A 27,820-nucleotide genomic window follows, 5' to 3' on the forward strand; every position below is an offset into this window, starting at 1 on the left:
AGCAGCAATTTAATTTTAAAATAGATTGTCCAGGTTTGACTTACTCAGAGCAGATTAAATGTTCCCACTCATTCTGTCACCCAGACTTTTCAAAGCACTTTCTTAAAATTGATTTATGCTATATTCCACTTGAATTTCTGTCTCTTTTCCCTTTTGGAGTCAACAACTACACAAATATTCTTGGAACTTCAAAGTTGCCTTCAAACTAGCACTGGGGGCTATTCCCAGCTGGCATTGGTACTGGTCTTTTAGAGAAAGGGAAATAAGTTTGATAATTTTCTGCTTTGGAAAAGAGCATTGAGAGAGATTTGAAGAAAGGGTATTTGTGGCTTTGTTTTGAATTACACTGTGTTTTTTCCTTTGGGCCATTAGGCAAATAAACACTTGTCATTAATGATGCTTAACACCATCCAAAATGAAGAATGGCCAGTGTGTTACACGTACATAAGAAAATTGCGTCTTACTGCAAAGGATTTGTTTATTTGGTTTGACTTTGACTTGTTTTGCTGTGGTCACATCCTTAATATCTGTGCTTCATTTCATATATATAGGGGGAGGGGACATAATTGCCACACCTTTGTATCTCAAGGAAGTTTACTGAGCAAACTAATGAATTAATATTCATTCCTCTGAAGAAAGCTGACATTTTAGAAGTATTAAGCAGTCATCCATAATAAGGAGCAGCAGGATATATTATAACTATCATGTGTCCCAGAGCATTGCTTCTTATGAAGAAAGCTTCCCAGACCTCATGGTATTGTATGAACATCAGTTCAACCTTACACATCCCTGTGAGCTGTAATTACCTTCATTTGATATTTGAGGAAACTGAAGTGACTTGCTCCAAAGTGACTTTGCAAAAACAGTTTGGGCCTCAGGTTGCAATCAGATAAAGAATCTTGGTCTTGGACAGTAAAGGAAAATACCTAATTGTCCATCAGGACCAAAAATTTATAAAGGGGAGAAAATTTGAGCTAACAGTGGGCATTGCTATTATTTGAATAAATTGTGTATTATTTTCCAGGAATGTTTTTTAAAAGAGGAGAAACTACAAAACAAAAACAAAAAACTGAGGATTAGAGCATCTTAATCTCTTTAGGTGCCTCTAATAACTAAAATGCATTGTGTACATAGCCCTCAGTTAATTTAAGAAAGAGGAACTTCTTATATTGCCATCTGTGGGGAGGTTAATTAATTATAGTAGTTTTATTTTTTTTGTTCTTGAAATAATGCTTTTTACATTTGAATGTATGAAAACATTTTTGATTCTACTAATTCTCAGGGATTTAAAGTTAAATTTTACTGACTGTAGCAACAGGTAAATTTCTTAAATTCAGATTTACTCAGGTTTCCTCTCCTTTGCTTCCATATTTAAGAAAACAGACTGCCTGCTAGGGAAATACATAAAATTAAAATTCCAAATATAATTTTAAAATACCAAATTGTAAATAAACCAATTTTAAAAACAAAAATACTGTGTCTTTCCTTGCTTGTTATCCCAAATTATTTTTCCCTCCTAAGTTTGAGGAGTTTTAAATACCTAGACTATTTCTTCACTTGAAAAAATGAAGTGTGTTATTTGCAGAACAAAAACCCATGAGCAGGCTTGGGTCATTTAAGTAAGAGCTTACTGAATTGCTTTCAGTTGTTTGGTGGCAAATGTGATCAGTGTACAAACAATTTCTGTAGACTTACAGGAAATAAGTATGTGTGTAAGTTTGGGCTAACTTGTCATCCTTTTATCTGAAGAGTGATATCAAACCTAATTTCCCCTTTCCCTAGAATTCAATTCATTGAAATTTTGGCTTGAGTAGACTGAAATTATAAAAAACAAAACAAAACAAACAAACAAACCAACCCAGACACCCATCTTATTAACATCTACTGCAGATGGCATTAATTTGTCAAACATTTATTAAATGCCTACTACATGCCAGGTATTATTTAGGCACTAATTACATATCTTGGTGAACAAAACAGACATAGTTCCTGTCTTTGCAGTTTTTAGACTGGTTGGGAAGGCAAGGTGTTACACAAGTAATTATATGAACAAATACATAACAGCAAATATAATAAGCACTATAAAGGAAAAGCATGTGGTGCTGAGTGTGTGTTGTGAAAGGGGGAGGTTGTGTTGTCTCATCTGATTCCCGAATGGCTTCCTTAGGAAATCAATAGCTTTTTGAGCTAAGGAAGGAGAGCACAGACAGAAACACTGAGTTAAGGAAGCAAGGTATGTGTGAGCAATTAAGGGAAGGTCCCTGTGGCTGAAACTCACAGGAACCTACAAGTATGAGAGAACTTGGCTGTGACAATGGGGCCCCAGACCATGCTAAGCCTTGGAGGTGCTATTAAAGATAAGGAAGAAAACACACCACAAGCAGATGGGCTGTTTTTTTTGTTTTTAAATTTATTTAATGGAGGTGCTGGGGATTGAACTCAGAACTGTGCACATACTAAGCTGGCACTCTACCCCTAAGCAATACATTCCCCTGCCTGCCTTTACTAGATCGTGCTGAGAAGGGTGAGAGTAGACTAAGACCAATCAGAAGTTTTTGCAAGAGATGGCAGATTAGACCAGAAGGCAGGAATGGAGATTTAAAAACAGGGAGGATTGAGTGAGGGAGGGTATAGCTCAGTAGTAGAGTGACCATCTAGCATGCATGAGGTCCTGGGTTCAATCCCCAGTATCTCCATTAAAAAATAAACCTCATCACCTCCTGCCACAAAACAAAAGACAAAAATAAGATAAAAATTAAAAACAGGAAGGATTGGAGGGTTTTTAGGATGCATAATATTAATGTAGAAATAATAGTAGTGTTTCTTTGTGCATTAAAAAGTAGCTGTTGCAAGTGAGACCTAATTAAACTTACAAGCTTCTGCACAGCAAAGAAAACTATAAGTAAAACAAAACAACAACCTACGGAATGGGAGAAAAGTTTTGCAAATGATGAAAATGGCAAAGGCTTGATCTCCAGAATATATAAGCAGCCCATACGACATAATAAGAAAAAAACAAACAACCCAATTCAAAAATGGGCAGAAGACCTAAACAAGCAATTCTCTAAGGAAGACATACAAATGATCAATAGGCACATGAAAAAATGCTCAATATCACTAATTATCAGAGAAATGCAAATCAAAACTATGATGAAATATCACCTCACACCAGTCAGAATGGCCATCATTCAAAAGTCCACAGGTGACAAATGTTGGAGAGGCTGTGGAGAAAAGGGAACCTTCCTACACTGCTGATGGGAATGCAGATTGGTGCAGCCACTGTGGAAAACAGTATGGAGATTCCTCAAAAGACTAGGAATAGACTTACCATATGACCCAGTTATCCCACCCCTGGGCATATATCCAGAAGGAACCCTACTTCAGAAAGACACCTGCACCGCAATGTTCATAGCAGTACTGTCTACAATAGCCAAGACATGGAAACAGCCAGAATGTCCATCAACAGATGACTGGATAAAGAAGTGGTGGTATATTTATACAAGGGAATACCATTCAGCCATAAAAACGACAACATAATGCCATTTGCAGCAACATGGATGTCCTTGGAGAATGTCATTCTAAGTGAAGTAAGCCAGAAAGAAAAATACCATATGAGATCGCCTATAATGTGGAATTTAAAAAAAAAAAAAAAAGAACATAAATACAAAATAGAAGCAGACTCATAGACATAGAATACAAACTTGTGGTTGCCAAAGGGGTGGGGGTGGGAAGGGACAGACTGGGAGTTCAAAATTTATAGATACTGACGGGTATATACAGAATAGAAAAACAATATTATATTGTATAGCACAGGGAAATATATACAAGATCTTGTGGGAGCTCACAGCGGAAAAAAAATGTGACAATGAATATACATATTTTCATGTATAACTGAAAAATTGTGCTCTACACTGGAATCTGTAAAATGACTAACTCAATAAAAAAAGTTAAAAAAAAAAAGAAGCTGTTGCTAGTTTAGTGTCTGATTTGCTACACTGCAGCAAAAGGAATTACAGTATCTGATTTGTTGGAGAAAAGAGGGTGAAAATTAGTGCCTTTGGTTACAGAGTTATTATAAAGTACTAGTAAGCTATTTATCTTTTGCTGAAATTTGAAGCCTTTGAGTAAAATCTCATTTATTAATTAAATTAAATTTTTTCAGGAAATTTTACATTTAAAAGAGTTTGTACAAAAGAAAAAAAAAAGATGGGAAAAAGGGATTGTAGAAGTCAAGTAAGCCAACCTCTCCTTTCCCCAAAGATAGCTATCCTTTTGGTTGGGTTTTCCTCCCTCCCTCCCTCCTTTCACAGAAATTAAACATTTACTCTATGGGGCATTTGGATACACCAAAGCAAAAAAATAAAAGAGAAGGGAAGGAGCTAGGTCCCTGACTTTGAGGACTTTATATTAATTGGGAAGACAAGATTAGATAGGAGACATTAAGCAATTTTAGCACAATAGTAGACAAAATTCTGAGCGTGGAAAGATTATTTATGCTGCTGCTGGATAAGAAAAACTTCAGGGAGGGGGGTCTCTCCAGCCAGATCTTGATGGAATTCCGACTGGTAAAGAAAAGGAGCATTCTAGAAGAGAATTACTCTAATTGAGGCATGTCATGTGTCATTCATTCATCTGGTCATTCAGTATGTATTGAGCACTTGTGTATATAATTTTTGGCCTAATGCAAGGAGTAGGCAGAGACTGGGGTTTTCCAGAGTAAGGAAATGGAGGATAATTCCTTTGGAAAGGTGAAGACTTTTGCCTTGTGGTTTCCTCAAACATGCCACATTCTCAACTCACAACCACTGCAAAGTGCTCTCTGTCAAGAATGCCTTCCCAACCTCTGCCTCTTCCTGTGGGCCTCAGCTCAGACCAGAGAGCATTTCCTCTACGAAGCTCCTTTACCTGAGGTTGGGCAAGGTGGCCCTCATGAAAAGCTAACACTGGCAGTCTTAGCATCTGGGAGGAATTCGTGCTAACTAGAGGTGAGTGGGACTGAAGTGAGGGGAAGAGTGCAATCCTTTCCTCTGCTTTCCTCCCACTTTCCCTCTGGGCATTCACTGCAAACCAAACCTAGAGGTGTCTGGAGGTAACATTTTAGTAGGGGAGGTGGACGTTAAACAGATAATCACGAAAATGTCAGGTATAAAATGTGAGAAGCACCATGAGGGAAAAGAATCTAGGTGTTGTGAGAAAGCCCCTTATTAATGGACTAGGGGGTCAGCAAAGGCCCCTCTGGCGTAGTGATGTTTGTGGGGTGTGCCGTTCCGAAGGAGGAGGGCGGCTCAGAAGCCCAGGCCATGACAGAAGGCCTGTGTGCCTGGAATCTGGTGAGCCAAGGGGAGAACCGCGGAGAAGAGGAGGACGGCGCAGGAGGAGGAGGGGAGGATGGCGCAGGTGGAGGACGGAAGGAGAGCAAGGCCAGCCCGTGGAGAAGGCCACACAGACCACGCTGAGGAGCTGGGAATTCCTTCTCGCTGCACCAGGAAGCCACTGAACCGTTTAAAGCAAGTTTTTAAACAGTCACTGTAGCTTCCTGGGGAGGACAGCGGAGGGGAGCCAAGTGGAGACGGTGAGACTTCATGAGACCGTGAAGTCCTCACCACCTGAGAGAAGGCAGGCAGAGAGTGACAGGATTAAGCGTGGCCCCAGACCACGGGTTCTGCTTCCGGAAGTGAGGTGAGGTGGGGGTGAAAGACCACTCAGGCTTCTGAAGGCACCGTTCGTGTTATTTTATAACTAGAGCACAGACTGAAAAAAAATAAATTTTTTTTAATGTGACTATCTAAAAATTACAAATAAGTCAAAGGGTTTTAGCTGATAATTTTTTTCCATTCTTTTACATTGAAGTATAGTTGATTTATAACATTTCAGGTGTACAGCAAAGTGATTCAGATGCATATATATATTCAGATATATATATATATATATAAATATATATATATATATATTCCTTTACAGATTCTTTTCCACTAGAGGTTACTATAGGATATTGAATGTATTTCCCTGCGCTATACAGTAGGCCCTTGTTGGTTATCTAGTTAGCTGACAAATTTGAGAAGACTACTTGCTTATAAAACCTCAAGGTTCACAGATTCAATGTAAATAATCTATTGAAGAGTTTTAAATCACTAAGAAAAATACACTCATAAACCTGTGAAATAAATGGACAAATGACATGTTTAAAAATTTTATGATAAATATAAATCGATAAAAAAAATTTTTAAATTGTGAATCAAAGTAATGTAAATTAAAGCAATGAGTTGTTTTTCTTTCTTGACCCATAAAGTATCAACAATTAGGTAAACAAGAATCCTCCATGCTAGCAAGGGTGTGGGGGGACCCCAAACACTCATTTGCTGCTGCTGGGGTGCAATCAGCAGAACCTTTCTGGAGGGTAACTTGGAAGTCTGCACCAGGAGCTTCAGAAAATCTCACTTGCTTTTTACCTGACAATTCTACTTCCAGGGATACAGCTCAGAATAATCTGTGATGTAAACAAAGATTTATGTACAAGGATAATCACAATAGTAGCACAAACTCAGGAATAAAGTTTGTATCCATCAAAGTTGCTTAATAAATTATAATAAATTTATGTTTTCAAGGACAAAATGTTCACATTGTAATATTAAACAAAAAATTCCCCCCTCCAAAAATAAAATAGGACCCCAAGCCGAATGCCCTCCCTTCCAAAAGAGGCAGAGGCAGAGAGCACAGGAAAAACTATTAGAGGGGAATAGACCAATGTGTTAACAAGGATCTGATTTTCATTTTCATTCTCTTTTGATATTTTAATCAATTTTCACAATGAGCATTCACATTTTAATACTTTTTAAAAGTATTAAAGAAGAAAAATACTTGTAAAGGAAGGAAAAACACAAAAACCAAAGAAGATTGCCACGGACCAGGCGAGCAGAGTGCTTTAATAAGGGGGAGGAAGTTCACTTCCTGTCTCATGGACCCATCCCTGGACCATTTCCGCTCCTACTGCTTGCTGTGCTCTTCCTCACCTCCAGTTTCCACTACCTGGAATGTGGTTCTCCTCCTATTCGCCCCCAGCTAATTCCTGCTGTCTTCAGGTCTCCAGAGGCCAGTGCTTCCTCTGCCCTCCCTGTGCCCGCCCCACCTAGGCTAGCTGAGCTGCCCCTGCTGTGGTCTCCCTCCGTAACTGCCAGACCTGCTTTTGTGGACCTTGAACTTCACTGTTGGGACTGGTTGGATTGTTAGCCTTCCTGTTCCATGAGGGTAAGGGACTGTCTTTCTTGCTAACCATGGTATCCCCAGTGACTGGTATAGCGTTTGGGGCAAAATGGGGCCTTCATCCAAATTCTTGAGCGTGTAAATGAAGCGCTTGGAGAGGGTCAAAGAGACATGTGCAAAAGAAGCCATCAGCGCCACTTTAGAAAGGCTTCAGGAGAGTGAAGGAAGAGGAGTGTTTTACCAAGTGGCTAAGGAGGAAACTAGTGAGGAAGTGGGGTGGTGGGTGCAGATCCACTCCCAAAGGATGGCAGTGAACGTGTGTAGACAGAGACAAAGATGATTAGGAAAGGTGGATAAAGTGAGAATTTTTCCTAAGCAGGCAAAGTAAATCAAACTGTGGCAAAACTCTCCAATGATATCTCATCACACTGATAGAATGGGCAGTTTCCTCGACATTCCTTCCAACCCTACATGATCTGGTTCTCCTCTCTTTCCAGGCTCATTTGATTCCATTCTCCCTGGCTCGGTGTGCTCCAGCCACATCTATCTTCTGTGTGTTCCCTGGATGTCTCAATCTCATTCCTGCCTTAGGACCTTTGCACTTCCTGCTCCCTCCACTGAAATACTGCTCCCCTCTTTGTGTGGTGATTGACTCATCTTATCATTTATTACTTAGATCTGACTCCACCTGCTCAGATAGCACTTCCCTGACTACCCTACCAAGGCCCATTCTCCCACCCCCCAGTCCCACCTCATCATATTAGCCTGTTTTATTTTCTTTAAAGCACTTATCAGTATCTTGTTTATGTGTTTAATGATTGTTTATTGTCTGTCTCCCTCATTAAGTGTAACTTACACTGGAATAGAGATCATGCTGGTTCTTGCTATCTCTGTATTTCCTGTTGCCTTAAATGGTGCTTGGCACACAATAGGTGCTCCTCAAATACTTGCTGTAGAGAGTGAGGTCTGTGTATGTTTGGAGGAAGTAAGGAAGAAGATGGTAGAGAGGGAGAAATTAGAAATGTTATATGCCAGGGAGGCAAATGAGTAGAATTTCTAAAGCCAACCTAGAATGCTTGATAGTGGTTACCTAGAATCCTGTCTTGGGACTGTGATGTTTCCTCTGGATTCATAGGAAATAATGCTGTGATTGATTAGCAATGTCTGCCATGGGCGTAGGAAAGATTTAGTGGTGAAACAGATTTTTCTGTATTCCAGTGTGCATTGCCTCAGTTCTTATCTTGACACATGGACATTGTGTTTAGGATATGGCTGAGACTAGATCTTAGTTAATGTATAGGTGTTTGGTTTTCCTTTTGTCCTTAGGAATCAACATAACATGAAGAGCATAAATCCTTTTTATATCAGTACAGCTTATAAATTTATTTTTCAGTAAGACATCTGTATGTATGTGTGTGTTGGGTGGGATGGGAGAAGGACAAGAAAGTGTATCCTTGCTGCCTTTCTTTTAGGCTTTCATTGTTGGATCTTTTGGGTGATATCAGAATGGTAGCTAATTCTGGGTAAAAATTTATTACCAAGCCTCTGGCCAGTAGTAAAGTGGTCTAGTTGAGCTGACACAGTAGGAGGAAGCTGCAGCTGAGTTATTTTTGTTCTTCAGATACTTGCTGTCTCCTTTTAGGCTTGGAACCTACAGATTTCTTACTCCCTGAGCTAATTATTTCCTCTGGAGAGCAGGAAGGCCTTTTATCAAGATGGCCACATCCCCGTGTGTCCTGACACACAAATGATGAATAATGGGCCTGATTAACCCAGTGACCTTTGTGAAGGGGAGTCTGCACGTGTGACTCTGGCTCTGGGAGTCAGCTTCTCCCTGGACTTTTCAGAGGCATATTCCTTTATAACAAATAGTGTCCTGAGCTCATTTCTTACCTTTTTCATGCATCATGCTATCTGGAAATGTGGATTTTAAAACCCAGTACAGGGTGCTTGCCCCACAGGTCCTTTGCCAGGATCTGCTCAGCACGCACCATTTAATGGTATTCAGCTTAACCTCCAGGCACCGGCAAGTTGTCACAGTGTTGCCACCGTCACAGCCCCAGGGTTTAGAGGGCCCGACACCTATGCCCCTTCCACTGTTTACTTGGAGTACCTGCTTACACTGATCCTTCCCTGAACCAGTGCCAGAGAGAAAGGAGAGCTGGTTCTTGGTTTGGAAGGGGCCCAAGCATCAATTACAACCAGTTTGGGGAAAAAAGGCCAAACACCCACTGTCCCACTCTGGTGTCATTCCTCCTCCTCCTGGCCCTATCTTTGATTAGTTTGCCACTGCTGCCTCACTTGACCTCAGGAGCATATCCTTAAGGTAGGGCTGCAATTCAAAGGACAGCCCCATGGCACGCAGAATAATGGCTCAAACAAAGGTGTCTATGTCCTGATTCACAGAGCCTGGGAGTATGTCGGATGACATGAGCTTATGGATTGAATTGTGTCCTCCACCAAAATTCATATGTTGCACCTTGAGATACTGTGATATAATAAGAAATATATACTTGGTCTTAGCCTGCAGTTTCTTACACAAGAGCTTCTAGGGCCCTTGGGACCCCCATAGTGATAAGGGTGTCTTGTTGTATGCTAATGAGATGACTGGTGACTGGGGGCCCCTAGGTAGTGTCTGGATAAGGGCTGGTCACTGAAAAGCCCAAGGCCTGAACTTTCAGCCCTAACCCCGGACCTCAGGGGAGGGGACAAGGGCTGGGGAGTGAGTTAGTACACTGTCATGCCTACATGTGACAAAGCCTCCATAAAAATCTGTGAACTCTAGGATTCAGAGAGCTTCTGGGTTGGTGAATGCCTTCATACACAAGGAGGCTGGTGCACCCTAACTGCCCAGGAACAGAAGCATCTGTGCTTGGGAGCCTTCTAGACCTCATCCTATGTGCCTTTTCATCTGGCTGAATATTTGTATCTTTTATATCCTTTATAATCAAATGGTAAACTTAGGTGAAGTGTTTCTCCGAGTTCTGTGAGCCTTTATAGCAAATTACTGAACCTGGTGGCGGGGAAGGGTGGGAACCTGCAATTTATAGCTGGAATGGTCAGGAGTACAGGCAACAACCTGGGACTTATGACTGGTGTCTGAAGTGGGAGAAGTCTTACAGGACTGAGCAATGCAGTCTGTACCAACTCCCGGGGTTAGTGCTGTAGGACACCCAGTTGGTGTCTGGAGAGTTGAAGAATGGTTGTTGATAAGGAAAAAAACCCCACACTTTCGGTGTCAGAAGTATTGTAAGGAGAGGAACAATTTTCTTTATTAAGTCCTAACTCTCAATGTGACTGTATTTGGAGACAGTGCTCTTGAGGAAGAAACGAAGATGAAATGAAGATGAAACGAAGTTATAAGGGTGGGGCCCTAATCCCATGGGAATAGTGTCTTTTTAAGAAGAGAAAGAGCCCTCCCCTCCCCTCTCCACTTGTGCACATGGAGGAAAGGGCATGTGAGGACTCAGTGAGAAGGCAGCTCATGCAAACCAAGGAGAGAGACCTCACCAGACTCTAACTCTGCTGGCACCTTGATCTTGGACTTGCAGCCTTAAACTTCCAGAACCAGGAAAAAAATTTAATGTCTGTTGCTTAAGCCACCCAGTCTGTCGTGTTTTGTTACAGTGGCCAGGGCATATTTATACACATGACAAAGGAGGATTACAGTTGCAGATGGAATTAAGGATGTTAAACAATTGCTCTTGAGATGGGGAGATTATAATGGATTCTCCAGGTAGGCCCACTGTAATCACAAGGGTCCTTAAAAACGGGAGAAGAAGAAGACTAGAGAAGAGAGTCAGAGGGAGACATAGTTATGGTCTACTTATTCAGAGGGATGCAAGGGACTTGAAGATGGAGGAAGGGGGCCTCTAGAAGCTGGAAAAGGCAGAGACATACATTCTTTCTTAGAGCTTCCAGAAAGTAATGCAGTCTTGCTGACACTTTGATTTTAGCCCAATGAGACTCATGTCGAACTTTTAATCTGCAGAACTATATCTAAGATTATACACTTGTATTGTGTTAAGCCATGAAATTTACAGTAATTTGTTGCCACACCAAGAAAAGATTGATATAATTATTATGCTGACATAACATCTGTAACACTTTAAAAATAACATTTTGGATATATGCATATATTTGGAATTATTTCCTCCTGAAATAAAACCTGATGTGGAGAACAATAAAATGACAAAGAGTATTCTATCTAGAACCCAAAAAAGCTACTGCCAGGAGAACCCCAGGTAAATGGAACCAAAGAGCATACACCTTGTTCTTCCATTTTCCTTTTTTTTTTTTGGCCAAAACTAAAACTCACAATAAGCAAAAATATTAAAGGACTTTGTATTTAATTGTAATTCACTATTTAAATAGGGCAAAATTTAAGGAAACATAATATCTGCCTGCAAATTTACTTTTGAATAACAGTTAATTCTCTCCTTTATCAGTTGTTACTTTTGAGTATGTATGCATGTGTATATGTTGTGTGTGTGATTTTTCAGGGATCAGTTGTGGTTTCAGGGTGCCTGGCTACCTGAAGGCAGCTTCCCATTACTGCATTTTGAAGGATGGCTTCACCATTCTTTCTGGTTTTCTATTCTCTTGTCAGTAGTGTGTTTTCATTAGTTCTTTAAACAACAACAACAATAAAACAATAAAACAACAACCCTTGAATCTACGTTAATCTCTGAAAAGGCCAACTTTCTAAGTGTGTGTGGTTCCTAACATTTTATCATCTTTGGGAAAATAAAAAAAAAAAAAGGAAGAAAAAGCAAGCCCTCCTAGTCATGTGGACACACATTCTCCTTCTCTCAATAATCGGAAGGAAGTGATGGTCTTCCTCCAGTCCCTCTATTCTTTGACCCACTGCACCGTTTTTGGTTTGTGTTAATTGCTTGTGTTCACTCTTTCCACATCTTCCTTAATACCTCTAGCTCTTCTGCAGCTTTAGATAATGCTTTTAGAATTCTCTTTTTCACAGAAAATGCATTTTGAAGAATCTTAAAAGAAAATATCAATATTTAAAATTGAGACAAGATGATTATGTGCTTGTAGGCAGACATAAATATTGTGGTTCTGCTCTCTTGAGTATTTTTAAGCAGTGCTGGAAGTTTGGCAGTGGTTAGGACTGGTTTCTAGCTGCAAACAGTTTCAATGATAACATCCTGAAATGCCTTTACCCATATATAAAGGGTAGCAAAAACCAATGATCCAATTGAGAATATGCTTTCCCCTAATTTTCACATCTCACTTATTTCAATATTGAGACAGAATCTGGATGAAGTATTTAAGATTTTCTTATGGTTTGGAGTTGTTTAAATGTTGATACATATATTTCCAAACATTGACCTCATTGGAGAGTCAGTGTATTTGGTTAAAAATTAAACAAGGTTTATAAGCTTATTTAAAAAAATCATATGACAGCCAAGTTAAAAAAAGAATACTGTGCACAGAGCTACTTGGCTTATTCTCATTCTTTTGTGACATCACTGTCTTTTGTGACATCAGGTGGATGATTTCATTTTATCTTTCTATATAGATATAATGGGCAAATGAGCATGTTGCTGAGAATTAATTGTATGAATATTTAAATTCTTGCTCTCTGACATCAGACATTCATGGAAGCCACATGGGTATTCAAAATATTTATATCTTCATCCTATTGTGGTTTTGCATTATTCATCCACTAAATATTTAAGGTTCACCATGGCATCTCAGTGCCTAAGATAGGGATAAAAGTTAATGCTAATAGTTTCCAATAATTAAGAACATTAATTATGTGCTGGGCACTGATCCCCACAGTCTTACGATGTAGGTTCAATTGTTATCCCAATTTTACAGATGGGGAAGCCAAACCACAGAGGAAGTAGCTCACTCAAGGCGTCATATCTGGTAAGTGGTACAGCTGGAACTTGAACCCAGGCTTCTTATTCCAGATTGTGTGTTTTTAACTATCAGTTGCTGAGTGAGTGACTGAGTAAGGCATTAAGGATTCCCAAATATCTCAAAGCAGAATGAAAACTAGCCTGGAAAATGAAACTTTCTGGCCTTTTAGGAGGACTCCATATTCTTTATCTGGTTTCTCCTATTCAAAAAACACACCCAGCATCACTCCGCTACACTGATGTGGAAGGACTTCTGCACACAGCCCTGGAAATTGGGACAACTGAGTCATCCTAGCACTGCAGACCTGCCACAGGAGATGCTAGGAGGAATACTGGATGTTTGTAATGTGGTTAAGGCACCCGAAAGACTTGGACAAAATGCAGATTCTTATTACATATAATGATGATTGCTTTAAAAATGTTATTGCCTTTTGGAAATCTTGGCTATCGATATACTGTGTTCTTGGCCTAGCTCTGAGTTTGTCAAACAGGTACAAGAGCAGATGTGATTGCTAAGAATGTAGGGATGACCTCTATGTAAAATTTATAAGCCTGTAACACACAGCGCTGAGGCTTTTGATCAAGGTCTTTGAAAGTATCACATGCATGCACTTCAAGTGAAAGATCATTTTAATTATTTTATAGTCATTCTTCACACAAAGGATCTTTGTAATTGGAAACTCTTTAATGAGCTTTGATTTATAACCCTGTTTTTAATTTGAAACTTTTTTATTGTGATCCCAGTGATTATCAAGATAAGGACTATGGTTATCAAGCATGAGATTCTAAGTCCATCTATCCCCAGGTGCGACGAGAGAGGAGGGCATAGGAAGCAGTGTTTGGGGGCTGCACGGACACCACTGTATTTCTTCCTCAAGACATCCCTGGAAGGTGCCTGTATTTATTTGATCGATGAGAAAGACTAATGTTTAGAAAGTTTACACAACTCCACACCTGGTAAAAGCTAGAACCAAGAGCCATTTCCTGGTCTGTGTTTTCTCACAGTTGTTACTACAACTCCCCTGCACTGACAAACCAGCCTGGGAGGGCAGTGGAGGCTTCCCGGAGGAGGCGGTGTTTGAGCTGAGCCCTGAAACCTGAGTAGGAGGACTCCAGGTGGATGAGGACAGGAAGGGCATTTCAGGCAAAGGAAAGGAAGTGTGGAATAGTACGGTGTGCACAGAGGACTAAAAATAGCTGCCCAGGGCAAGAGCACAGCATGTTTTATGAGGCTTGTAAGAGAGCCAGTTGTAAAGGTAGGTGATCTCAAAGGGCCACCAATGCCAGGTGCTGCCACACACCTGTAGAACCTGGAATGCCTCCTCCCCAAAGTCCCACTGACCAGAGAAAGTAACTGTTGTTTGATCAGAGGAAGCAAGAGTGGGATAACAAATACATTTTTTCCTGAGATGACTTCTGAGCTTCCTGCCAATATTTCAGCCCTGATTCCTCATAGTCAACATTCCACAAATGTTACCGACATAGTCCACTTGGCTCAGAGAATGGAAAAGATGCTAAAGAATGGAAAAGATTCTTGCTTTCTAGAGGCTGGTGGCATCCTTTCATGTGCATTGGAATCTATCTTCCTTAACCAACGTTGTAGAAAAAATGGCGCTTTAATAAATTTAAATATGAAAACAAATGTAATACATCTGAATAAATAAGACTCCATGAAAATAGAATCTTTTCTTCTTTTCTAATGGAGGCACTGGGGATTGAATCCAGGACCTCGTGTATGCTAAGCATGCACTCTGCCAGTGAGCTATACCCTCCCCCCAACTCCATGAAAATAGAGACTGCAGATCTTTCTGGTATATTATTGAACCACTAATACCTAGCATGTAGTAGTTTCCTAAATAACTCTTTAACAAGCAAACAAATAGACAGATTTTGAAAACTTCTTTCTACAAGAGTCCTGTAAAATGTTTTGGTCTTTCAAATCATCTGATTTATAAATCTGTCTGTATATATTAATATACTCATAAAACTTCTTTTCTTTTATAGTTTTAAAATGTGCTCCTCAAGGAACTGGGGGCAGGGGAGATTTCTAGGAAGGTACACATATCAGAAAAATATCCATGTTAGCTGAGAATTGTACCATGTAATTTTGTCAGACAATATTTTATTTAGATTTTTAAACTGCTATCAAGGGATGTCACCACAGCTGTGATGTTTTAGATTGGTATAATGCTTGTCTTTATCTTTTTTTTAAATTGATTTTTGAGTTATATATATTTTAATTAGTAGTGATTTTACAACAATCTTAGGCTTTTAGAAAAAGTGTTCATTTTTGCTAGTGAGAAATGTGTTGGAGTTTTGAAGTTGTATTTCAAATAGTTGAAGAAAAAATATAGTGAGTTCAGTTGCATGATTCAATCAACTTAGGAATAATTTAGCCCAAATATCTTCCTTAGTACATAGTACCATTCTTTACAAAATGACTAAAATTAAGAGTTTTAAAGTGACATTTATTTAAGTGATACAACAATCGTCTACAAGTTAGATGCTGTGCTAGAGAGCCTGGAAATTCTCGGATGGAAATTCCCCTTGCTATCTTTCCATCATTTTATGGTTCTAAATATGTCACCCATTATATAGAGTCTTTCCAAAGCAGGTGTTGGTGGTACATGTCAAGGGCAGGGAAATAACTGGACAATGTGGATGTGTGTTGTGGTAGGAAGGACTGGATTACTATGAAATAGCTTCTAGCTTTACTACCCTAGGTGTTGCATTGAATTCCTTTAGAGAGATGGAGGAAGTTCAAAAGAAAATGATCAGAATGATAGGAAGACTAGAAATTCAAAGAGGCATGGTTAGTAGAACTAGAAACAGTTGACCTGGGGAGGATAAGAGAACATAAAACTAATTTAGGCCAGCCCTAAGTGGAAGCCATTAGGAGTTTTTGCCTAAAAATAAGGAATAAATAATAAAGACGTCCAAAGATACAGTGGGAATTCTTGTTCATGATGGCAGACAGAGCACGTACATACATCCCTTTCCTGCCCCCAAGCCCCACAGACATGTCAGTAAAGAGGAACAAAGAATGAATTCAAGACAGTCCTGGGCGCAGAGCAAGGGACATCCTGGTACTAGAGATGTAGACACAGTTCTTAAAAGTAAAAAATACTTGGAATTGTATTAAGAGATTCAATCACATTCACAGGAGAAGGCTGCAGTAGGGGCCCCAGCTATTTTTCCTGGCAGCAGACCCACAGAGAGGCTCAAAACTCGGAGTATGAGAGGAAAGTTGGACAGAAGTCAACCGTGGAATAACTGTGAGTCAGAGCCCACATTCCCCTTCCCTGTGTCACATGCTCAGACTAAAACCAGAGGATTAATTTTTAAAATAATTGAGAAGAGTCTGCACGGGATATAGCCCTAGAAGGGGATCATCAGCCTGCTCTGAAGAAAATTCTCTTCATTTTGACTGGGAGGTGGGAGAGTTGGGGAGGGGCATCATACTCCTTCTCTTGCCCCTCAAGGTCTAAAGCAAAGTCTGCCAGTCAAAAGGCCTAACCATGTGGATGGAAGGCAAGACCAACTGCGGCAAAGAGAGCTCTCTGCATTACACAAGCTGGTCTGCCTCAGTTATAACCATGAATTGATAGCCAAAGATCATAAAAATCTTGGAAAAAATAAGGACAGAAAGGCAAGTGGAAATCAATGAAGTCATCCTGGAGGAAACAGATAATTCAGGAAATAGAACCTATCTTTAAAGTAATTTTATTTTGTTTCCTCACAGAAGAAAATTAAAAAAAAAAAAGCATTTGCAAACCAAAAAACAGGCTGCTAAGGAAAAGATCAAAAAACAAAAAAGTGTGCTTAAAATGAGAAAAGTAATTGTGGAAGTTAAAAATTCAATGGAAGAAAGAATGGGAGAAATGTCTCTGAATGGAGAAGAAAATGTTAAAGGGATGGAAAATATGGGAGAAAAATAACAAGATCAGAGAACAGTCCAAAAGTTTTATCATCTGAAAGGATGTTTAGAATGAGAAAATGCACAAAACAGAGAAGAACAAGGCAGAATTTCTAAGTATGAAGAAACAGGACTTCAGATTATAAGAGCCTAGAGAATGCAGAAGTTAATGAGTGAACAAACCCACCCCAAGACATGTTCCTGTGACATTTTAGACACTGGGAATAGAGGGAAGCTTCTAAAAGCTAAAAGAATAGGTCACTCAGAAAGAAATTGACCTGGAGATTGTCATACTAAGTGAAGTAAGCCAGAAAGAGAAAGAAAAATACCACATGATTATCACTCACATGTGGAATCTAAAATAAGGATGCAAATGAACATATTTACAAAACAGAGACAGACACAGAAAACAAACTTATGGTTACGAGGTGGGAGGGGGAAGAGGGAGGGATAAATTGGGAGTTTGGGATTCGTAGATACTAACTACTGTATATAAAATAGATAAACAACAAAGTCCTACTGTAGAGCACAGGGAACTATATTCAATATCTTGTAATGGCCTATAACAAACAAGAATATGAAAAGGAATATATTATATATATGTATATATATGTATAAACATATTATATATATACATATATATATCAGTGAATCACTATGCTGCACAACAGAAATTGACACAACATTGTAAATTGACTATACGTCAAAGAAAAAAAAAATGGGAATCCAGTTGACGTTGGAGAGAACATCAGCAATTCTAGATAACAGGAAAAAAACTAAAAAACAAGCAGAGTGTCTGCAAAATGTTGAGGGAAAAATGTCTTTGAACCAAAAATTCTCTACCCAGCCAAACTACCAATCAAGAGTGAGACATATTCAAATATGCAAAAACACAGACCATTTACCACCCACAGACTATCTCTAAACTACTCAAGCAAAACAAAGAGAATCCAAGTACAAGGAAGTCCCAGGCTCCAAGAAACAGTAGCTCTAACCCAGGATTGTAGAGAAAAGTGATTCCAGGATGAGAACTTTGAGGCAGGCCTAGAGAGCCTTCCATCCAAACTAGAACCAGAAGTCAGAGGCTCTGTGAAGAATTTCTCTCCATAGAGCATGGATTTCATCTAACAAATACAATGATTAAGAAGTTGGGTGACCTTGTGACAAGGCCAAGGCACATTAGGTCATTATGACATTGTGCCTTTCTAACTCTTTCCAGACTCTAAAGTTACTTTCTACTTCCAATAGCCAAGATTTATTGACAAGAGTTACATTTCCTCTACAGGCTGAATTACTACAGGTAATATTCGATTCTGCAGTGAACGGTATTTCCAAACAAATATTATTGTGACTACTATTTTTTAGTTTTCAATTTAACAGTGAATTTATAGACAATGCATGAAAAAGTAACTAGTTACAGAACAAATGTAACAACAATAGTATTCTGGAATGGAGGTTTGAAGAGAAGGGGAGAGAGGTGGAGGAAAGGTGAAATTAGATTTATTCATCAAACATAAAGGGAATTAAGAGATACTGTATCTAAGAGGAAATACAGGTGTGTTTGATGTTTTTTCCCCCAGTTTTTGACAATTACAATAGATTTCATTTCTCTTGGATAAATATATAGGAATAGAATGGCTGGATCAGTGTTTATTCAAGTCCTTTGCCCGTTTTAAAATAATAAAATTTTTTTTGCTATTAAATTGTAGGAGTTCCTCATACATTTTGGGTATTAGCCCTTTATCAAATACATGATTTGCAAATATTTTCTCCCATTCTGTAACACTGCCTTTTCACTCTGTTGACTGTTTCCTTCGCTGTACAGAAAGCAGCTTTTTAGTTTCATGTAGTCCCATTTGTCTCTTTTTGATTTGTTGTTTATACTTTTAGTTTCATATCCAAGAAATCATTGCCAACACCAATGTCATGACGCTTTTCCCCTATGTTTTCCTTTAGGAAGGTTATAGTTTCAGGTTTTGTGTTTAAGGTTTTAATCCATTTTGAGTTGATTTCTGTGTATGGTATAAGATAAGGGTTCAATTTCATTCTTTCACATGTGCATATCCAGTCTTCCCAGCACCATTTGTTGTAGAGACTATCTTTTCCCCATTGTGTATTCTTGGCACTCTTGACTGCATTTGCATTGGCTTACTTCTGGGCTCTCTATTCTGTTTCATTGGTCTGTTTCTATGCCTGTACCATACTGTTTTAATATCTTTGTGATATATTATATTATATATTATAATATATTTAAAAATCAGAAAATGTGGTACTTCCAGCTTTGTTCTTTTTTTCAAGATTGCTTTGACTTTTTGGGGTCTTTTATGGTTTTTATAGTTTTTGGGGTCTTTTATAGTTTTTATAGTTTTCGGGGTCTTTTATGGTTTTTATAGTCTGTGTCTTTCAAAAAATGTTCTAGTTCATCTAAGTTGTTGATAATTTCAGCATGGAAGTGTTCATTATATACCCTTATTATCCCATTAATATTTAGAATCTGTAGTGATGTCACCTTTCTCATTCCTGATATTGGTAATGTGTGTCATCCCTAACCTGATCTTTCTAACTAGAGGCTTGTAATTTTTATTGATCTTTAATATCCAGCTTTTGGCTTCACTGATTTTCTCCATTGTTTTTCTGACTTATATTTGATTGAATTCCAATGTGGTCTTTACTATTTCTTTTCTTCTGCTTATTTTGGATTTATTTGCTCTTTTTTTCCCCCCTGGTTTCTTAAGAGGGGGCTAGATCATTGATTTGAAACATTTCTTTTCTTTTAATAAAGACATTTAGTGCTATAAATCCCTCCCACCCCATACAAATACTTTTTTAGCTGCATCCAACAAATTTTTATATGTTCTTTTTTTCACGTTCAATTAATTCAAATACTTTCTGCTTTCCCTTTTGACTTCTTTTATCCATAGGTTGTTAAGAAGTGTGTTATTTTGTTTGCAAGAATTTGTAAATTTTCCAGAAATCTTTCTATTATTGATTTCTAATTCAATTCAATTGTAGATAGACAGCATACTCTGTTGGACTTGAATTTATTTGCATTTATTAAGGCATGGTCTAACTTGGTTAATGTTACATGTACACTTGAAGAATGTGGGTACAGCTGTTGTTTGGTGATTCTATAAATTCTATAAATATCAAATACGTCATGTTGGTGGGTAGATTTGTTCAGGTCTTCTAGATCTTTACTGATTTTTCTCTCTTTATCGTTTCACAGATTATTGAGAGAGGGGTACTGATTTTTATTTTGGTTGTAGATTTGTCTATTTCTCTTTGCCGTTCTCTGAGTTTTTGTCTCCTGTATTTTGAATTGCTTTTGTTAGGTACACAAATATTTAGAATTGTTATGTACTCTTGATGACTTGACTTTTGGTCATTATGAAATGACCTTTGTCCCTGGTGCTATTCTTTGCTCTCATATTTTCTTTGTCTGACATCAGTCTAGTCACTTCAGCTTTGTTCTGATTAATCTTAGCATGTGTATTAGTGTGTTCAGGTTGCCATAACAAAATACCACGGCCTGGTGACTCAAACAACAGAAATTAATTTTTTCACAGTTCTGGAGACTGGAATTCCAAGACCAAGGTACCAGCAGGCTTGATGACTGGTGAGACCACTCTTTCTGACTTGCAGATGGCTGCCTTCTTGCTGTGCCCTCACATGGCCTTTTCTCTGTGTGCTTGGAGAAATCACATCTCTGGTGTCTCTCCCTCTTCTTACAAGGACACCAGTCTCATGGTATTAGGGCCCCACACTTATCGCCTCATTTAAGATTAATCACCTCCTTAAAGGCACCGTTTCCAAATACATTCACGTTGGGAGTTAGGGCTTTAACATAGGAATTTGGGGCAGGGGAAATGAGGGGGACAAATTTAGTCCATAACAGCATGGCGTATCTTTTCTATCCTTTTATGTTTAACTTGTTTCTTTGCATATAAAGTGCATTTCTTATAGGAAGGACATAGTTTGATTTTTCCTTTTTTTACCCAATCCTGACAATCTCATTTAGGATGTCTAAATAACAACATTTAATATGATTATTGATATGCTAAGGTTTAAATTTACCACCTTTCTATTTTCTATTTATTCCATCTATTATTTCTTCATTTCCCCCTTTTTTCTGCCTCCTTTTGGTTGACTAAATTATTTTCATGATTCCATTTTATCTCCTTTTGTTGGTTTATTAGCTATCACTCATTTAGAAGTGTGAGTGTGTATGTATTTTATACATATATAAGATAGTAGCTTTGGAGTTTACACCATACATCTTAACTTCTCACAGCCTACCTTCAAGAAATGTCCTTCAACTTCCCACATCATATTTGTTTACGTTCCATTTTGGACAGTTTCTATTGCTGTGTTTTCAGGTTCACTAATCTTTTCTTCCGAAATGTTTTACTTGCTATTAATCCTCCTCAGTGTAATCTTTCACCTCAAATATGTATTTTTAAAATTTTTTCATTTCTAGAAGTTTGGTATCTTTTCAGTATCTTCCATGTCTCTACTTAACTTTTTAAACATACAATATACAGCAATAATAGCTGTTTTAATATTCTTGTTGGCTACTTCTAACATCTGCCTCAGTTTGGGTTCAGCTTCAGTTGACAGTACTTTTTTCCTCATCATGGTTATATTTTTCTGCTTCTTTGATTTCCTGGTGATTTTTCTATTGTATACCAGACATTGGGTATTTTTCCCTATTAAGTGTTTTTATATTATTATTATTATTATTATTATTATTATTATTATTCCTATAAATATCCTTGAACTTTGTTTTGGGACGCAGCTAAGTTGCTTGGAAACGGGGTCATTCTTTCAGGTCATACCTTTAAGACTAGTTAGGCAAGACCACACAGCAGTATTTAGTTTAGGACTAACTTTACCCCACTACTGAGGCAAGACCTTTCTGAGCTCTCTACTCAAGGGTCCATGAGTTATGAAATTTTCCAGTCTGGCTGGTGGGCAAAGGCATTTTTGCCCAGCCACACGTGAGCACTCAACACTGTGCTCTTGAATCCTTTAGGATGGTTCTTTCCCTGGTTGTAGGTTGTTTCCTCGTGTGTGTGCTAACCAGCAGTCTGATGATTACTTGCAAGGAAACATTTGCAGATCTTGTCACCCTATCTTTATAGGAACTTGAGGGAATATTTTAAATTAGCTGATTAAAAGAGTTTTTCTTCACTGGGACTTGGCAGCTTGTTTATTACCTTTCCTAGCTATGAACTATCACTACCAACTTTCAGGGTCGGGCAGGAATGGGTGGGAAATTCCTGCAAAAAGCTTTAAATAACTAATTAGAAAAGTGGCCTTTTCTCCCTCAGAAATAGCACTCTTCTGCTTAGGGTGGTGATTTTTCTTTTCTCATGTTTGATTTGGTCATCTATCTTTTCTAATTTTTCTAGAATGATTACATTTAACTTATGTTTGGGGAGTATTTTTAAATAATCGTAACAAAATTACATACACACACACACCTTGCCAAAAGCATCATTTATATTACGTATTCCATTTTTCTGGCTGTCTGCCTCGGGGTCATGAGAAGGCATGGCCAAGATGTCATCAGCAGGACTGCCAAAGGCATGTACTCTCGTCAGCAGTAAGGCCCCGGGAGCAGGCTCACCCTGCTTCATCTACAGCACCATCATCTGCCTCTCTTCTCCAGCTGTCCCTGTACCACGTGTCTCCCTTCCTCTCCTCTACAGAGCGGTGAGACGCGCCCAACTCCAGTCCTTTGGAACAAGCCGTTCCAGTGTTCAGTCTTGTTTCTTGTGCCTCAACTCATCTCCAGATTTTCTTCTCAGAATCCCACAGACTTACTCCATCAGAGTTTGTTTTTCCCTTCCTGTTATTTGGACTGCCTGTTCCTACCTTATGCTGTGCTCTCCCCATAGTTGTCTCATTCTGATTAGCCCTGTGAGCCTTCGTGGGAACACCCCCTTGCTCCCCATCGATGGCTGTGCCACCTGCCTCCTCCACTTGTCTCCAGCTCAATTACTCTCCCCTCCAGCCTTTTCTCTTTTGTGTCTGGAGTCTATTACTACTGAAAGCTTTAACCTCATTTTCTTTTCTTATGAACTTTTTTTTTTTTTGTCCTCTGTGGATGTCTTGAAATGCCCTTGCTTCTTATTTCCTATGTTTACTGATATTAGGCGAAGCCAAGGAATCTGAGACAAGACAACTAGGCCTTTCCTCTATCAAAGCAACCTTCTGCTGGCATCTCTCCTTCATTTCCAATTATTTCCTCTCTTTGTCTTTTTCACATTCAAACTGTAATGCATATTTTCTGTTCTTCCTCTGGATCTTAGAACTGCTAGCACAGGACCTGACATGTAATATGTGTTCACTAAGTATTTGTTGAATAAAAACGAATGAATTAGTCAGTTTTGGTTATTATAACCTGAGCTGTTGATTCTTTGATCTTATTTTAGCTCCTGATAGCTGGTCCAGTTGATTCATCATTGTTTTATGGATATTTTTATCAAGTCTGCCTGACCTCAGGCCCCAGGCGGGCCCCACATTTCTCATTCTCTACAGAAGTGCTGTTTCATCTATGGCTTTTGCCTCTATAATAATGTTCCTTACCATGTGTGTCAATGTGATTTTTTTTTTCCAATTTGGGGGAAGTGAGGGCTTTTGTGCACAGAAAGGAAATAGATATTTGAATATTGAAATAATATTTACTAACTTAAGCTGCAAACTGAAACTATAATTTCCTTAGGCCTCTAAGTTCACTCTGCAATTCTGATTTTACTTATAAACCGTCATTTTGATAAAATTTAAAACCATCCTTCCACTTACATAATTCAATTTAAGTAGATTAAAATCCTCTACACAATTAGTCATATTAATAAGCCATCAATTATATTCCCCTAAGGTTTTAACAACATTTATAATTGAATATATCAAGTAATTTAGATGCCTGACAAGGCTGATTTAAACCCCAACAAGCAAAATCAAAGTACTTGGAAATCTAAAAATTCACCCTTAAAAACATAATGAGTCAAAACATTCAAAGACTGTTTATAAATGTTACCGAATTATCAGAACTTTTCAATTTAAGGTTATGAGAACAAAATTAAGTATGAATTTCAAGCTGAAATCATGAAGCTAACATTTGCAGATTCTCTAATAGGTCAGATTTTCTTAAACATTACTAACATCTTAAACACATAAATTATACCTTCCATTCCTAAATCTATTAATAAATAGTATTAATACTACAGGGCAAATTTACTTCATGATCCTAGGTTTAATTATAAGCCTCCTATAGTTGTAAAACCATTTTCCAAGGGAGGGGAGCAGTTTTACCACCTCAGGTGCACTGAGGATTCTGGGTTAATAGGCTTGGGGCTGTGATATAGTTACTTATTAATCAGATGTTCAAGACCATGACATGGGGCACAGGGCTACAAACTTCTAGAAGGATTCTGCCCAAGCCACAGACAGACACACTGAGTAATGTTCTATCTGCCATGTCCATGGGGGAGCCATGCTCTTGTCCTTTTTAGGGGATTGATTTAGGGGATGATGACGATGACAATTATAACAGTGAATTGACTAGTGAGTAAATCACTGCTGGCATTGTGCTAGATATTTATGTGCAATATCTTTTAATCCTGCCATTTAAACCCCAAATTACATCTTTACCCAAATCTTTGGTACTGTCTTTAAATGTTTTATCTTTTTTGGGTAGACTGAATTACATACTTCCGTTTAGTTTGCCACAAATTGCCTTTATATCCTTTGGTTAGATCATGACTTCTTTCAAACTTTTCTTAATTGACTCATTTGGTTGTAAATGGAAAAAAATCCAGTTCAAACTGAAAGTAGCAAAAGGAGCAAAAGAGTAAACTGTCAGCTCACATAACTGAAAAGTCCCAAGAAATGGCAGGTTCAGGCATGGCTGAATCAAGGGGCACAAGCAGTCAAATAGTATCGATGGGACTCTCTCTGTGTCTCTGTCTCTGTGTCCCTCCCTCCCTCCCTCCTTCCCTCCTTTCCTTCTCCTGATTTTTCTTGTCTAGGTTTGGTCTTAATTGTTAGTCTTGTTCCCCATGGTAACAACAGGGCTCTAGGAAGCTCCAGGCTTATGTGATACTGACAGCCATAAATCTCAAAAGAAGAGACTCTAACTTTCAGCAGCCATATCAGTCAGAAAACCCTGATTGGTCATGTTTAGGTTATGTGCCTTCCTCTGGACCAATCACTATGGCCCAGGAAGTGGGATATGCTGATTGAACACCCTGGGTCACAAGTTCATCCCTGTGGTGTGGGTAGCAGGGCCCCTTGATTGACAGACTCAAGAGAATCACATGGGATTAGAGGGGGCAGTTCTCTGCAGGAAGGGATACCAAACGAAAAAAGGTGGCAGATGCCTATTACAGTACAGAATATATTCAGATAATTTTATGAGATTCATGTATATCAAGTCTTTGGCTGTTCCTGCTGCCTGCTATAAACCTTGTCTGTCCCAAATGGAAAAGCACTTGGCAGCTGATTAACTCAATCCCTTCTTCCTTGGCATAGCGCTGTTTCATTTCTGCATTGCTCAGTTACAAATCTGTCTTCTGCTTTTCCTGGAACTGCTAATACATTACAGTCTGTATCCAAGTCATACAAGGTCTCCTGTATTTGTTTTTAATGTGTAATCATCACCGTGTTTTCCCAGAATTCTTTTTTCCTATAGATGTACATTCTCCAGGATAAATTCTGTGTCACAGCCGAGCCAAATTCCTAGGGATCTGAATTACTACTGAAGAGATGTCCCTTTAGGCTCATCCCAATTCATGTAATAAGTTAGATCCCAGTGCATAATCATACCCTCAGCTGCTTTTAAAATGAATCTTATGTCAAGTTTTCTCTTCAGGGAAGTCTTCCCTGCTTTTACTTTCCCCCGTCAGAAGACACAGGGCTGCTTCTAGTCTCCTGTCCTCCTAGGATGATGATGACAATGACAATTATAATAGTGAAGTGACTAGTGAGTAAATCACTGCTGGCATTGTGCTAGATATTTATGTGCAATATCTTCTAATCCTACCAACATGCTCTAAGGCAAATATCCAATCTCTATTGTACACAGAGACAAACAATCTCAGAGTAGTGACTTGCCCAAGGTCACACAGCCAGTAAGTAGAGTATCTAAGATTTGAAACAAGGTCGGCTCAACCCCCAAGGTCATGCTCGTTATCCCTGTGGTTAGGCATGGGAAATTATCACCTTTATTTCCCTTTCCTTGTTCCTCCTTCCCCGTCTCACTGATCTTGGTTGCTTTCTTCCTGCCTGTTCCAATTCAATACCCCTTCTCTCCTCTCTTGCACAAGTCCCATTTACCTTCCCCATGGTCGGCACTCAATAAACAGTTGTTAATTAAGTATTTGTGTCACCAGCTTATTGAACAGTCTAAGCTCCCATACTGATGCTCATTTGAGCCCTTCAACATTCCCTGTAAGGAAAGGCAGTGTTATTTTTCCTAAACGAATGGCTTTAACCATTAGTTAAAGCCATTGAATAGATCATACCCAAACAGATATTTGAAAATCCAGAAAAGCAAGTACAGTTGACCCTCAAACGACGCAGGGGTCAGGGGCACCAATCCTCAGTGCATAACTTTACAGGCCGTCCATGTCCACAGTTCTGCACCCGTGGATTCAGCCAACCTCGGGTTGGATCAGGTAGTACTGTAGTATGTGAGGTCAAACTTATTTCATGGAAAAACCCCCATATAAGTGGACTCGAGCAGTTCAAACACGTGTTGTTGAAGGGTCCACGGTGATTGGTCTATCTCATTTAAAATAAATGCCCATGTCCTCTTCATGGTCTAGTCCTCTTCCCTTTGGCCCAGCCTCAGTACTCAGGGCTGTTTCTCCAGTCGGCGGACGTTACTGTAGGCCCTTTCCCTTGCTGTTGTCTCCACTTGGAACTCTCTTTCCCAGAAATCTATGCAACTCTCTCCCTTAGCCCTTCCAGCTCTTTGCTCAAACGTCTCCTCCTTAGCGATGCCTGCTTTGACTGCCATATTTAAAATCATACCCCCTCCTCCAGTATTCTTTTCCCCCTTTCCTATTTTACTTTTCTCCACAGAACTTACCACTTGTTAAATTAATATTTTTATTTTTAGCTTTCTGACTCCCTCCACTAGAATGCATACTCCACAAGGGGAGGAATTTTGCCTGTTTGTCTCCTCGTTACCCCCAGCCCTGGAAGAGTGACTCGTAGACCGGAGGCCTCATGGAATCCAAAGACGAATACATGAAGATCTCATTCATTCATGTATTTGGGAGACAATGACATTAGCAAAGGATGAGCCTCCCTCACCCTCCCTTTGTACAAGCAGCTCAAGGAGGAGGGACAACAAGACCCCAATGACAAGTTTGAAAATGGTCTTGCAGTCAGGCACAGAGGATGAAAGAGTCCTAGAAAACAGTGCCATGACTGCTACGCCACTGGAAAAGCCCGGCTGCAGACAAGAAAAGATCTTTAAGCCTGGTCCAGCCAGGAAAAGACAGGCAACGAGTTGCAGGGACAGAACCTTTCCTCCTCTCCACCCCAAGATGCTGCCTCCTGTTTCCTGAGAAAGAAGAGGGCAGGCCTGCTCCTGTTATCCTGGGACTCAGCAGGGCAGCCTACAGGATAGTTAAGGACCAAACAATGCACTCCCTCTTGGTGTATATGCAATTTCCTTGCATATTTTGGAATATATTACAATAATGTGCAAGTACTATTTTTGGAATGCAATCGTTTGAACTGCCCGCCAGCGATTTGCCTGTAAGGCTGGCAGCATCGAGCAGAGGGAAGGTTCTGCAGTAAAGGG

General features: G+C 39.2%; 1 long non-coding RNA gene across 2 annotated transcripts; it reads left to right on the plus strand.

Moving 5' to 3' along the window:
- Nucleotides 1-12,746: 12,746 nt before the first annotated feature.
- Nucleotides 12,747-27,727, plus strand: LOC140700162 (uncharacterized). 2 transcript variants are annotated; one of them, XR_012078435.1, is made up of 5 exons: nt 12,747-12,833; nt 13,042-13,092; nt 13,891-13,976; nt 16,249-16,360; nt 27,128-27,727. It is a non-coding gene; the product is annotated as an uncharacterized lncRNA (long non-coding RNA). The 2 variants fall into 2 exon arrangements; XR_012078434.1 differs by lacking the exons at nt 16,249-16,360; nt 27,128-27,727 and having other exon boundaries at nt 13,891-14,754.
- Nucleotides 27,728-27,820: the final 93 nt, after the last annotated feature.

This window comes from Vicugna pacos, chromosome 12, assembly GCF_048564905.1.
Source record: "Vicugna pacos chromosome 12, VicPac4, whole genome shotgun sequence".
NCBI classification, from domain to species: Eukaryota; Metazoa; Chordata; class Mammalia; order Artiodactyla; family Camelidae; genus Vicugna; species Vicugna pacos.